A 12,041-nucleotide genomic window follows, 5' to 3' on the forward strand; every position below is an offset into this window, starting at 1 on the left:
TACAGGGGCGCCTGGGTGGCGCAGTCAGTTAAGCGTCCGACTTCAGCCAGGTCACGATCTCGCGGTCCGTGAGTTCGAGCCCCGCGTCAGGCTCTGGACTGATGGCTCAGAGCCTGGAGCCTGTTTCCGATTCTGTGTCTCCCTCTCTCTCTGCCCCTCCCCCCTTCATGCTCTGTCTCTCTCTGTCCCAAAAATAAATAAAAAACGTTGAAAAAAAAAAAAAAAAAAAAAAAAAAGAAAGGAGCTTTACATTCTAGAGAGGGGCAGAAGTTAAAATGATAGGACATAATGAGTGGTAGAGAAAGGAGATAGAGAGTGGACAGTTTTAGATACGAGTCTGGAAAGACCTCTTTGAGTTGACATTTGAGCTGAATGAAAGTGGAGTGAGCCTTGGAGGAATCTCAGGGAAGAATGGTTCAGGCAGAGAACAAGTTTTTAAAAGTCCAAGCTTCATATGCATATACTGGAAAGAAGCAAGTAGGCTAGGGTATTTAGAGCAAAATGAGCCTAGATGTGATGACTGTGGGAAATGAGAGTAGTGACATCTGCAGGGCTCTGATTAAGCAGGGTAAGGAGATGGAATTCATTGGATGGTTTTGAACTGGGCAGTGGCATAATTTGTAAAGTGGCTGCTTATGGTGGATAGATTGTTGACCTTCAAACATGCAAGCAGGAAAGTTAGCTAGGAGGCTATTTCAGACTTCCAGGAAATAAATTATTTGGCTTGCAATAAGGTGGCAGTAGAAATGTTAAGAACTGGTAGGATTCTGGATGTATTTGGGGTTTTGTTTTTTTATCCTGAGAGAGATTCAGCAGGGGGAGAGGGAGAGAGAGAGAATCCCAAGCAGGCCCTGTGCCACCAGCACAGAGCTGGATGCAGGACTCCATCCCAGGAACCACAAGATCATGACCTGAGCCAAAAGCAACAACGGTCAGATGCCCAATTGATTGAGCCACCCAGGCTCCCCAGTTCAGAATATATTTTGAAGTAGAGTGAACAGGATCCCTTGATAGATTGTAACAAAAAAGAGACAAAAATGACCAGGATTATTTTTTCCCCAAAGCAACTGGATAGTGGTTGGCCCTTGCTAAAATGGGGAACATTAGGTAGCAGTGGGTTTGTTGTGAGGTGACATTGTTCTCACACACTAAAACTCAGATGCCTATTTTAAAAAGAAGTTGAGCCAACAGCAAGGTTGGAGAATTTAGATCAAGTGATATAAATTTAGGAGTCACCAAATGGTATTTAAAATCACAAGACTGGAAGAAATCACCTAGAGTGGAAATCTTTATCCTAAAACTCTGCAGAGCATTGATGACCATTTCCCTTGCCCAGCCAAGAATCCTAAATCCAAGTAACTGCCTCTTAATTTACCCATCTTAAAATCAACACCCATAACAAATACTCATTTTAAGAGTGAGACTTTAGGGGCGCCTGCGTGGCTCAGTAGGTTAAGCCTCCAACTCTTGGTTTCAGCTCAGGTAATGATCTCATGGTTGGTGAAATCAAGCCCTCATTGGGCTCTGTGCTGATAGCTTGGGCTTCTCTCCTCTCTTCTCTCTCTCTCTCTCTCTCTCTCTCTCTCTCACTGACTCTATCTCAAAAAAAAAAAAAAAAAAAAAAAAAAAGTGAGACTTTAAAGGTCCTAATCACTGAATTTATACAAAGAACAGTATGACATGTTCATACTGAACATAAAGTTCAAAGTCACTGCCTAAAGAGAAATTAATGCTGCTATCACTGGGTAAAATAAGCTCAAAGTTAGGGTTTGAGCTACTTTCAAGGGATTAATAATTCCTATTTGAGAGCAGAAAAGAAAGCAGCCCAACTCATTTTGAAGCCAGTATAACCCAAAATAGACAAGGACAGAACTAGAAATATAATTATAGGTCAGTCCCTTAGTTTGCCATTGTGTATCATGGACTAGACAATTTCATTCTCTAGTACTAGCAGAATCATTGCTACTTTCAAACTCTACCAGGATAGGTAACCAATTCTAGTTTCCTATTATAATTTTCCTAATTCTAGTTCTCTTTTTTAATTTTTTTTTAACGTTTGTTCAATTTTGAAAGAGAGAGCATGTGGGAGCAGGGGAGGAGCAGAGAGAGAGGGAGACACAGAATCTGAAGCAGGCTCCAGGCTCTGAGCTGTCAGCACAGAGCCCGACGTGGGGCTCAAACCCACGAACTGCAAGATCATGACCAGAGCCAAAGTCGGACACTCAACCAACTGAGCCACCCAGCCACCCCTTCTCTTATCTTAACTGAGATCCTATTGTCTGCAGCCACCATTCTTCCTCTATGCTACATAATATGAGTCAAGATTCAGTTGAAGAGAATAGAATCCACTCCCCTGGTATAAGCAAAAAGAGCATTAAATACTTGGGAGTGTTGATTAAATAGACTCAGATTAATTTTCAGGAATGAGTCCCAAAGTCTTCACAGAACTGGCCACCAAGGGAAAGATGACTCTTTTATGATCAGGAAATGAAAACTCCTGAACTGCATTGCTCCTGCAATACCTAGGAACCACGACCATCAGAAGGCTGCCCGTGTTGCCAACTCCAGAACCACACTACACACACTGTGATCTACTCTTGCACAATACATGTGTTCAGTCCTGAATGTTAGAGCCCACAGTACTAGTGGCTAGATATTGACACCTCTGCTAATGCTGCTCCAGAAATACCAAAACCTCCATAACTGTGCTTGTCAATAGCAAGAGCGAAAGCCCATGGATGCATAGCAGGCTTGGTGTATCTGGCAATATAACTGATGCAAAAACTCTGATCCTTTTCCTTTCACTCAGTACTATGTGGGAGAAATTACAGCTCTAGTTCTTGACAAGATATAATTTTTAAGCCCAAAGACTCTTATTTCCTGGCTTCCATGTGCAGTGCAACTACCTCACTCTTAATGACAGCTACCTTGGGGGCATCTGAAACAAGGGGACTTAACAGGTGGACAGCATTCTTAATCCCATTTTTGTCAGCCTTGTATGGCTGAACGGCAGGCACATTTCCTTGCAAGGCTTTTATTCACAGGCAGTTCCTGTGTGCTTTGACTTAAAGGTATAAACGTAGTTGGTATTTTTTCAGCCCTTCCAAATTATAGAACTCTTAATCCACTTAGATTATAGACAGAGTTCCCCTCTTAGGAAAGCTGAATACCTTTCCATCCCTACTTGCAGATTGACTAGCTCTGGCCTGAGTTAATCTCTCAAAGAACTTTGCTGAAACTGGCAAAAATTTAAAGCCAGCGAATACCAAGTTCTATAAATTTTACCAATTATTTCCCTCATATTACAAATGTCTTGCAACTGGACAGTAAGGGTCACCAGTTTTCCATGTGGCAATATCTGAGTCTTTACCACACATTGCCCTAATGCTTCCACTAAAGTGACAGTTCATTTATTTTAAGGTCATGTAATGTGCTGTAGGAAGTTTATAGGGCTCAAATTCTGCATCAGATAGGAATAGGTTAATCTATGAGAAACAGAATATTTTTTTAAGTGTCCTTAGCCAAGATGCACATTTATTTCTTCATCACATAAACAGAGTGCAGAAGTAGGAAGTCTAATTAGTGGTGATTCCATGACCATCAGGGACCTAATTTCCTCCATTCTTAACATGTGTGGCTTCTACCTTCTGGTCCAGATGGCTACTTAAGTTCCAGCCATCTTGTCTACATTCTAATAAGCAGAAAAGAGAAAAGGGGCAAGATGATCATGCCTCCTCCCTTGAAAAATACTTCCTGGAAGTTGTACACACCACTCCTGCTTACAACCCATGGGCCAGAACTAAATTTATTCTCCGTGTCTGTATGTCCAGTAAGAGGTCATAATCAAGGAAGAAGTATACAATTGATATTGGAGGACAAATATTCTCTGCTATGCTTCTCCTTTCCTGATTCAATAAAAGATTTCCCTGAGCGCCTGGGTGGCTCAGTAGGGTAAGCATCTGACTCTTGATGTCGAGATCTTGTGGCTGTGAGATTGAGCCCCACCTCTGGCTCTGTGCTGAGTGTGGCACCTGCTTAGGATTCTATCTCTTCCTGTGCCCCTCTCCCACTCGCTTCCTCTCTCTCTCTCTCTCTCTCTCTCTCTCAAAATAAAAAACTTAAAAAAAAAAAAAGATTTCTCCAGGTGGGGGAGCAGAAGATTAAAAAAAAAAAAGCATATTGTTGGTTCTTTGCAGAAGAGGATGTGCTCGATAACTATGTTTGCCCTAGTAGTAGATATGGACATGATGCCCAGAACACCCTTCAAGGAAGGACTTGCTCCCAAGCTGCGGGGACTGTCTCCAATTGTCAGCTCCATCAGGGTCTACTTCAGCTGCAGAGAGAAGCCTTGCCCAAGGTTATGACATTTCCATGGCAGCCAATATTGGGTGATTGCACAAGACTGGAATAGAAAGGCTCAGCCATTAGGGCCCACCATGGGACACCTCTGATGTATGATATTCACTCTGGAGCTTCTGGGCAGGTTGTTCAAAGCTTTATTACACCTGTATTAGAATTTGACTTCTTTCTCTGCCCAGTCCTGCTTCCTCTCCCTTCCTTCCATATCTTCTATGCTCTGTCCCAGTGTCTGCTTCCCAAGAACCCTACCTGTGATAACTGGTACCAGGATTGGTTGGAGAGAGTAGACAATAAGATGGAATTTGGGAGATGGATTATGGACCACCTGCTGATGAAGCACAGGCAGCCCCTGGCACAAGGTGATAGTCCAACTGGGGTGATATACCAGGTGGAAGGGAACACCAGAGGTGTGACATTTCAGGCATTTGAGATATTTGAGGTAAAAGTAAGAGTGATAAGAATAACAGAACTGGATGGCTATTACTAAGCTCCATTGGTTACAGAAAAATAATGAACAACTGAGGATAGGTAATAGGCAATTGCAAGTGAGGAATGAAAGCCAGAGAACCTCATTATTGTACACACACAAAAAAGGTCTCATTAGCAGGGAAGGGGTGGAGAATGACAAGCAACAAGACTCAAACTTTAGAGTGGCTAAAATATGGTTAAATAACCAAAAATGGCAGGTCTGTTGTGCCAAGGTCAGGGCCATGATTGAGAAAACCTAGCATTCCAACACATGGAAGGGACATCTGGGTGGTGCTCCTAAAGATTTTCAATCATCGGGCTCCTCAGATGCCTAGTGACTGTGGCTCACTCCTCCCTACCAAGAACTATCACTTTCCTGTGCTAGAAGACTTTGCAGAGGCTTCTAACTGGAAGGCAACAGGTTTCCCCCTCCCATGGTAGACCCCCCTCCCCCCCACCGCCCCGCCACATACACACACAAATCTTCTGGCCACTAGGCCTATAATTAGGGCTTATAGCATAACCTAGTTGAGAAGTGCTGTGCCTAATAATGGAGGTAAAGGACTATTCCCCAAAAAAGATGTAAGACCTAACCAGCATGTACCACCAGGAGCTTGGGGACTATGCATGGGACTGGATTCACAGAAGGCTTGATAAAGGAGGCCAGACCATAAAATGGGATAGGGAGAATTCTATTGATGCTGGAGCACTCTCCCAAAATATTTAACATCCTGGCCAGGGTCTCAAGAGTTGTGTGAACTCACTGCTGTGATGGCTCCTAGAAGGATGAAAAACAAAAACAAAAACAAAAAACAAAAACAGTGACTTTGACTAAAACTGAAATGCCAGAAGTGCTAGGGCAGGTAGGAAGGACATGAAAAGATTAAAAGGCTCAAGGAAGTGAATATGTTAGAATGGATGTGCTATGTACAGCCCAAAGGTTATGATAATTCTGTTCTGAAGGACAGCTCAGAGGCCATTTATCAAGGCCATAAGGAATGCATTGGTTCAAAGGGCAGGAATACCACTCAAAACTTGTGGTGACTCTCTGCAAGTCATGGCTGAAGGCAGTAAAGGCCTCTAGAACCTGGTTCACTGATAGCAATGCATATGCCAGGACCCCAAAGGAGTAGAGGCCAAGTGGCAGTGCTCAATGACCAGAAGCCAGGAAATTACAAGTATTATAATGTGGACCTAACCCACACAGTTATGGAAATGGTTAACAGGACACGGTATCCTTAGGGGCAAAACAGGTAGCCAACAAAGGTCCTATTTAGTTTGTATCAGCAGAAGAAAAAATCAAGGATAATGACCAGGAGACTAAGATCCTTCATTCAATAAAGTCACCCACTGTTCCTTAATCCATTTGCACACCTGAGTTAGTTTATAGACCTGGAATCCACTGACTGAAGAAGGCCTCAGGAGGAAGGACCTATTACATTTCAAGTATAAATGGTAATGATTTTCCTAGCCCATCCCCAAAGTATCTTTTGTCATTTACCTTGGTAATTGTACCTTGAGGAAATGGGAATACCCAGACATTTCAAGGACTGTTAGACACAGGGTCTGAATTGACATTGATACCCAGAGACCAAAAGCATCATCATGACCCTATTAGAGTGGGAGCATAGAGGCCAGTTAATAGATGACAAGGTCTGGCTCAGAGTGGGTCCCTTGGGTATGTGGTCTCACCCAATGGTCATTTCCCCAGTCCCCAAACTATAATGGGATTCACGTATTTGACAATTGGTACAAACCCCTTGGGATGTTTGCCTGTGAAGTAAAAAAGCCATCATAGTGCAGAATGCCAAGTCGGGGTCTCTGAAATAGCACCCCCTCCCCAGCCAACCATGGCACCAGAAGTCAAAATAATACTGTATCTCAAGAAGGGATGGCTGAAATTAGGGCCACTCTTAGGAGTTTAAAGGATACAGAGTTGCAGATTCCCATCATAGCTCCGTTTAACTCGTTATGTGGCCGTGCAAAAAATAGATGGTCTCTGAAGGACGACAGCAGATTACTGTAAAGCTCAACCAATTAGTAGGTCTGATGGCAGCTGCCGTGCCAGATGTAGTGCACTTGCTAAAGTAAATTAATACAGCCTCAAGTATTTGGTGCACATCGTTGATTTAGTGAACGCATTCTTTTCTATTCCAATCATAAGAAAGGATCAGAAACAGTTGGCATTCCCACAAAACAGACAAAAGTACACATTTACAGTGTGGCCCGGGGCTATGTTAACATTCCTATCCTGTGTGATCAAAAAAACCCGAAAGAGATCTGCACCTTCTGGATATCCTGAAGCGCATCCCATAATCTCTGACATCAATGACTTCCTGCTGATTGGGCAGGATGAGCAAATTATGCTGTAACAATACCGGGAGAATTAAAAGACTAGAAGTGCACATGTGTGGTGGTAGAGTGCAGAGGAATGTGCAGAAGAAAGCTGACTCCTTGCCTTTCGTATCAAGAAGTCAGTAGATAATGGCTGACTGAAAAACCAAGAAGTAGAAATATGAGCATGTTATTTAGATAAGTGGAGGTAAATACCAAAGAATCAGCTTAAAGTTGAAAGTAGTTGCCTTGAGGGAAATGAAGTCTTGTTGGAAGCATTTAACTCTTTAAGTCAGGCACATGTATAACTTTGAAAAAATTTAAAGACTAATATATATATTATATATATAATACATGCATATATTATATATATTTATATATATATATATATATATATATTACACACACACACACATATTTAAGCACTGTAAGTGAATTATTTACTGATTTCATCTCCTGGGAAAGGAGCAAATAGAGCAAATAAGCTCAACAGGAACAGATTATTTGAGATTGGAATGACCGTTCTTCCAACCTCACCTTCTGGGTGCTAGTTAAAAAAAAAAAAAAAAAGGCTCAGTATGTGAACATTTGGCTGTAATCCAGCATCTTTAGTAACCACAAAAGGCAACCAACCTCAAAACAGCTAGTAAAACCACCATTCAGTAGTTCAATTTAAATAAATGATTCTTTCCACAAATTAAAGTCTGTTTAAAAGGTAAAATCCACTTGGCTTCAAGATTTAAAATTTTTGTTTCCCAATCTACAGCCCCAGGGTCAGGTGGAATGACTTCCCTTGCCTATTCAGGGAATGCCTTGCTCCACTTCTTTAATGTTTGGTAACAATTTAGTAGAGGAATGTCCGGTAAGGGGGTGGGTGCTGTGGGGGTAGCAGGAAGTCTCAAGAGCCTATTTATATTTCACGGAAAGGGAGTCTTGTCTTTCTCATACCATTAAGATTCTCTTATCCTTTGTATATTTAACCCATCCTGAAGAGAGATCTACAGTTAAACTTCAATATTTTTTCTACTCTGAATAAAGTTTACTTTAATAAAGTACTAAGTACTTGGAGAGGAAATAAATTCCAAGAGAGTATCATTATGAGTATTACTATGGACTCATGGCTTTTTATAGTCTTAACATGTTTTAATTAAGTATAATTCTGATTGGATTTTTGAAGCAAATAAGATTCCTGTTTTAACCCGTGGGGACTCCTTTTAAACAGGCTTCCAGGTCTCTGAACATTTTTTTTTAATGTTTATTCATTTTTGAAAGAGAGAGAGAGAGCATGAGTGGGAGGGGCAGAGAGAGAGGGAGACAGAATCCAAAGCAGTCTCCATGCTCCGAGCTGTCAGCACAGAGCCCGATGCAGGGCTCAAACTCACAAACCACAAGATCATAACCTGAGCCGTAGTCGGATGCTTAACAGACAGCCACCTAGGCACTCTGGTCTCTCAACATTTTGAAAGCATCCTTGCCTTCTAGCGAATTCCAGGTCCATCTTTAAAAATATTTTCTTACTAACTTGAATGTACTATATAATATGTTGTTTTACCATATTACATGTTTAAAAACCACAATATTATTATAAACCATAATTAAAAAAATAAATCTAAGTAAGTCATAAGTCACTGTATATTACTTTGCCATTTCATTCTGGGCTTTTAAAAAGAGTGCATGTATTTTTCAATCAGAGAAGAATATAGTTGGCTCTAACATGAGGACTGTATGATGACTATCTTTCAGCCTAACTAATTCAGATTTAGATTTTGTGTAGGTCTTGGTATGGAGCCACCCCAAAACTTGGTGGCGTAAAATAACAATTTCTTATTTCTCATGATTCTGTGGGTTGGCTATGTTCCCTTGGAGGATGCATTCAGCTGGGAGGGTCACCCGGGAACTGGAATCAGTGGGGTTGACTAGGCTTCCCTCTCCCTTGGATGTTCCTCCTCAAAGAGGTGGCATGGGGCTTCTCTACACAGTCATGGTAAGCAGAGTTCCACGAGGGCAAAACCCAGTGTACAAGCATGTACCAACCCTCTGTCTGTATTACTCCCTTTGGCCAAAGGAAATCCCATGGCCAAACCCAAAGTTAAGGGTTTTCATAAAGGCATGGATATGGGGGAGGAGGGGGGTCCTGAGTCACTGGGGTCATTAATATAACAAATTACTCCAATCTTTCTGTGAATATTATCTTAAAGTAGAAGTCCTATCACTCAGGGTGTTAACCTTAAAAAATAAAACTGCTAGTTATTTTACCAGCAAGAATGGTTTTGTTCAGTAATAGCAGAGAATTACAATCTAGAACAAACTAAAGCAAAATCATAGGCAAATCTAGAGAACGAAGGAATGGAACCCTTTTTTATAGAGGAAAGGGGAAGCTGGGAGGGCTATTATAAACAAAAAGTCCATTGGAGTAAACTGGGATTTCAAAGTATAGTAGCTTTTCATTGGCTGACTTGTGACAGTCACTCATTGGCCGGGCTGTTGCCGAGGGAGTAAGAAAAACTTTCTTCCTTCTGCTGGGATGGAGTAAAGCAGTATCCACTTGCAAGGTCCCTCTCTCTTCTTGTTGGTTCTGCAGCTGCCAAGGAGTGCCAGTGTGTAAGAGCACTCCCTTTGCTGGCCTCCCAGCTTCATTCAAAATGATATTTCCTATTATTAATTTTCATATTTCACCCTTTTGTTCAAGATCTTTCTTTGAAAGCATCACTGATCAAGAGTTAGATTCTCCATATTTAGTAGTTTTGTCCCTCAGTGCCAAGAAGAATCTTTCCTAGTTGTCATGTCCCATGTCAAAGAAAAGGAGCATAGCAGCTGAAAAACACTGAGGCCACATCTGAGTAACAAGGAAGGTTGGGGGGGAGACCTCTTAGGCACTTCCCATCTATAGTCCATATTTATTAAAACCGTAAGTGTTGGAGATCGTCTCAAAGCATCAAACCAGCATCGCCTTATTGGGTACATCATTTAAAAAACTTTTGACAGGTGACAAAATACAAAACTCAAAATAATTATATAAAACAGAAGAAGTAGAAGTAACATGAGAATTCCAAATCGTGTATGATGGTTCTACACCAGGACTCTAGGTGTGAAAGTAGCCAAATGAGATATTTATTGGCACTGATTATTATTATTTAGGGGAAAAAGTCTCTCTCATGATGGTAAACCTGTAGTCATGTATGTCTCCTAGAAACCTCTGCCTAAAGCAACCATGAACACAAAATAGTGAATACTGCAAAGGCACACTACAGAATTAACTGAGTGGATTTGGGAAGATACGGTACAGGTATAAACAGGAAGCAATAGCTGATGAACTTTTCGCAAAACAGCAAAACTGCAAAAGTGTTTTTGAGAAAGTGTCATCTCAAAAGAACTGTTTGGAACCAAATGTGTTCTCAGTGATATTGTAGAGCTGTAAATTCAGAAACCATGAATTTGGATAAGAATCTAGAGTCAGTTAATGGTTCAGATGAGAAAAGACTTTTTGTGAATTCTAAATTTTCCAAGCCTTCAGAAAAAGCAAGTGAAAATTAATTTGTCATAGGATCATGATGAGGCTATTTCCAAAAGATGGTAAGAGGTTTCTCCCTTTTGTATGAATTTGAAAAAGCAGATAAGAGAATGGTCTTTCCACAAAAGAGACAGAAGCAGCGACAATGAGAAAAAGGTATACAGGCCTGGTCCAGACATCCTGGGAAAGCTGTCCCATCAAATGTCATCTGTTTTGATTCCTGGAAATCTTTACTTTTAGGTCACCAGATGATGTGCAGGTCCAGTCAGGGCTTGTTGCTTTCTTTAGATGTGTCACATGAATCCAAGAGTCTATTTCCCCAATTTTGGTGGCATAAGGGTTGGTTAGTTTCCAGTGAGGTTGAAGAGAGTCTTTCTGGAGGTATCTTTTGAAATCTCCATGTTGCCAAGGCATGATGATTAAGGTTTTCATCTCCTGGGAGTGCACAGTGAAAAGATTGCTCTACCAAAGCATGGTTAGTTTTAATAGAAGAAATTGGGCCTTTACAATATTGAAGTATATCTCCTTTTATCAACTGTGGGTCAAAGGAGGCAGAGGGCAAGTGCATTGGATGCCTGTGACTGTCTCAAAGGATGAAAGTCTGTGAGTTCCCAAGGGGGTGGGACTGAGATTTAGAAGGAACAACGGCAATCCTTTCGGCCAATGTATTTTGAGGGTTTCCACAAATTTTCCCAACTGAGTCTTAATAGTGCCATTAGTATGTTCCACTAACCCCGAGGATTGGTGATGGCATGCACAATAAAAGCATTGTAAAACTGGCCAAACAGCACAGGCTTGTTGAAGCACCTGACTGGTAAAAGGGGTTCCCCTATTGCTATGAAGTTCAAGAGGGGTTCTCCAGGCAGAGGTAACCTTTTCTTCTAAGGTTTTATTTGTAAGTAACCTCTACACCCAACGTGGGGCACAAATTTACAACCCCAGGATCAAGAGTTGCATGCTCTACCAACTGAGCTAGCCAGGCATCCCAGGGGTAATCTTTTCTAACAGAGTTTAGCAACAAAGGAAGCGTGGCCTGTCTACAAGAGAAAGCTTTGGTCCAGAGAGAAAGCATACAAATTATGACTAAAACATATTTATGTCCATGAGCTCTATGAAATCCATTTGTACGAACAGGTTTCTTTGGATTCTGCTTTGGACAGGTTGAACAGCTGAGGTGGGCACTTTCTGTGGCCTTATTAGTATTTCCCCACCAATATTGATTTATAAATTGCTATTATTTTGTCAGTAGACGAATGGTTTAATGCATGTTCAGTGCTAGTGGGACTGTTAGAATTTCTGGTAGGGGCTGGATTCTTATTTGGTCCAAACCAGACTTACTAGTTTTCCAATATTGTTTTTCCCTCTCTGG

The sequence above is a fragment of the Panthera onca genome, chromosome C1 (assembly GCF_046562875.1).
Source record: "Panthera onca isolate mPanOnc1 chromosome C1, mPanOnc1 haplotype 2, whole genome shotgun sequence".
In the NCBI taxonomy this organism is placed as follows: Eukaryota; Metazoa; Chordata; class Mammalia; order Carnivora; family Felidae; genus Panthera; species Panthera onca.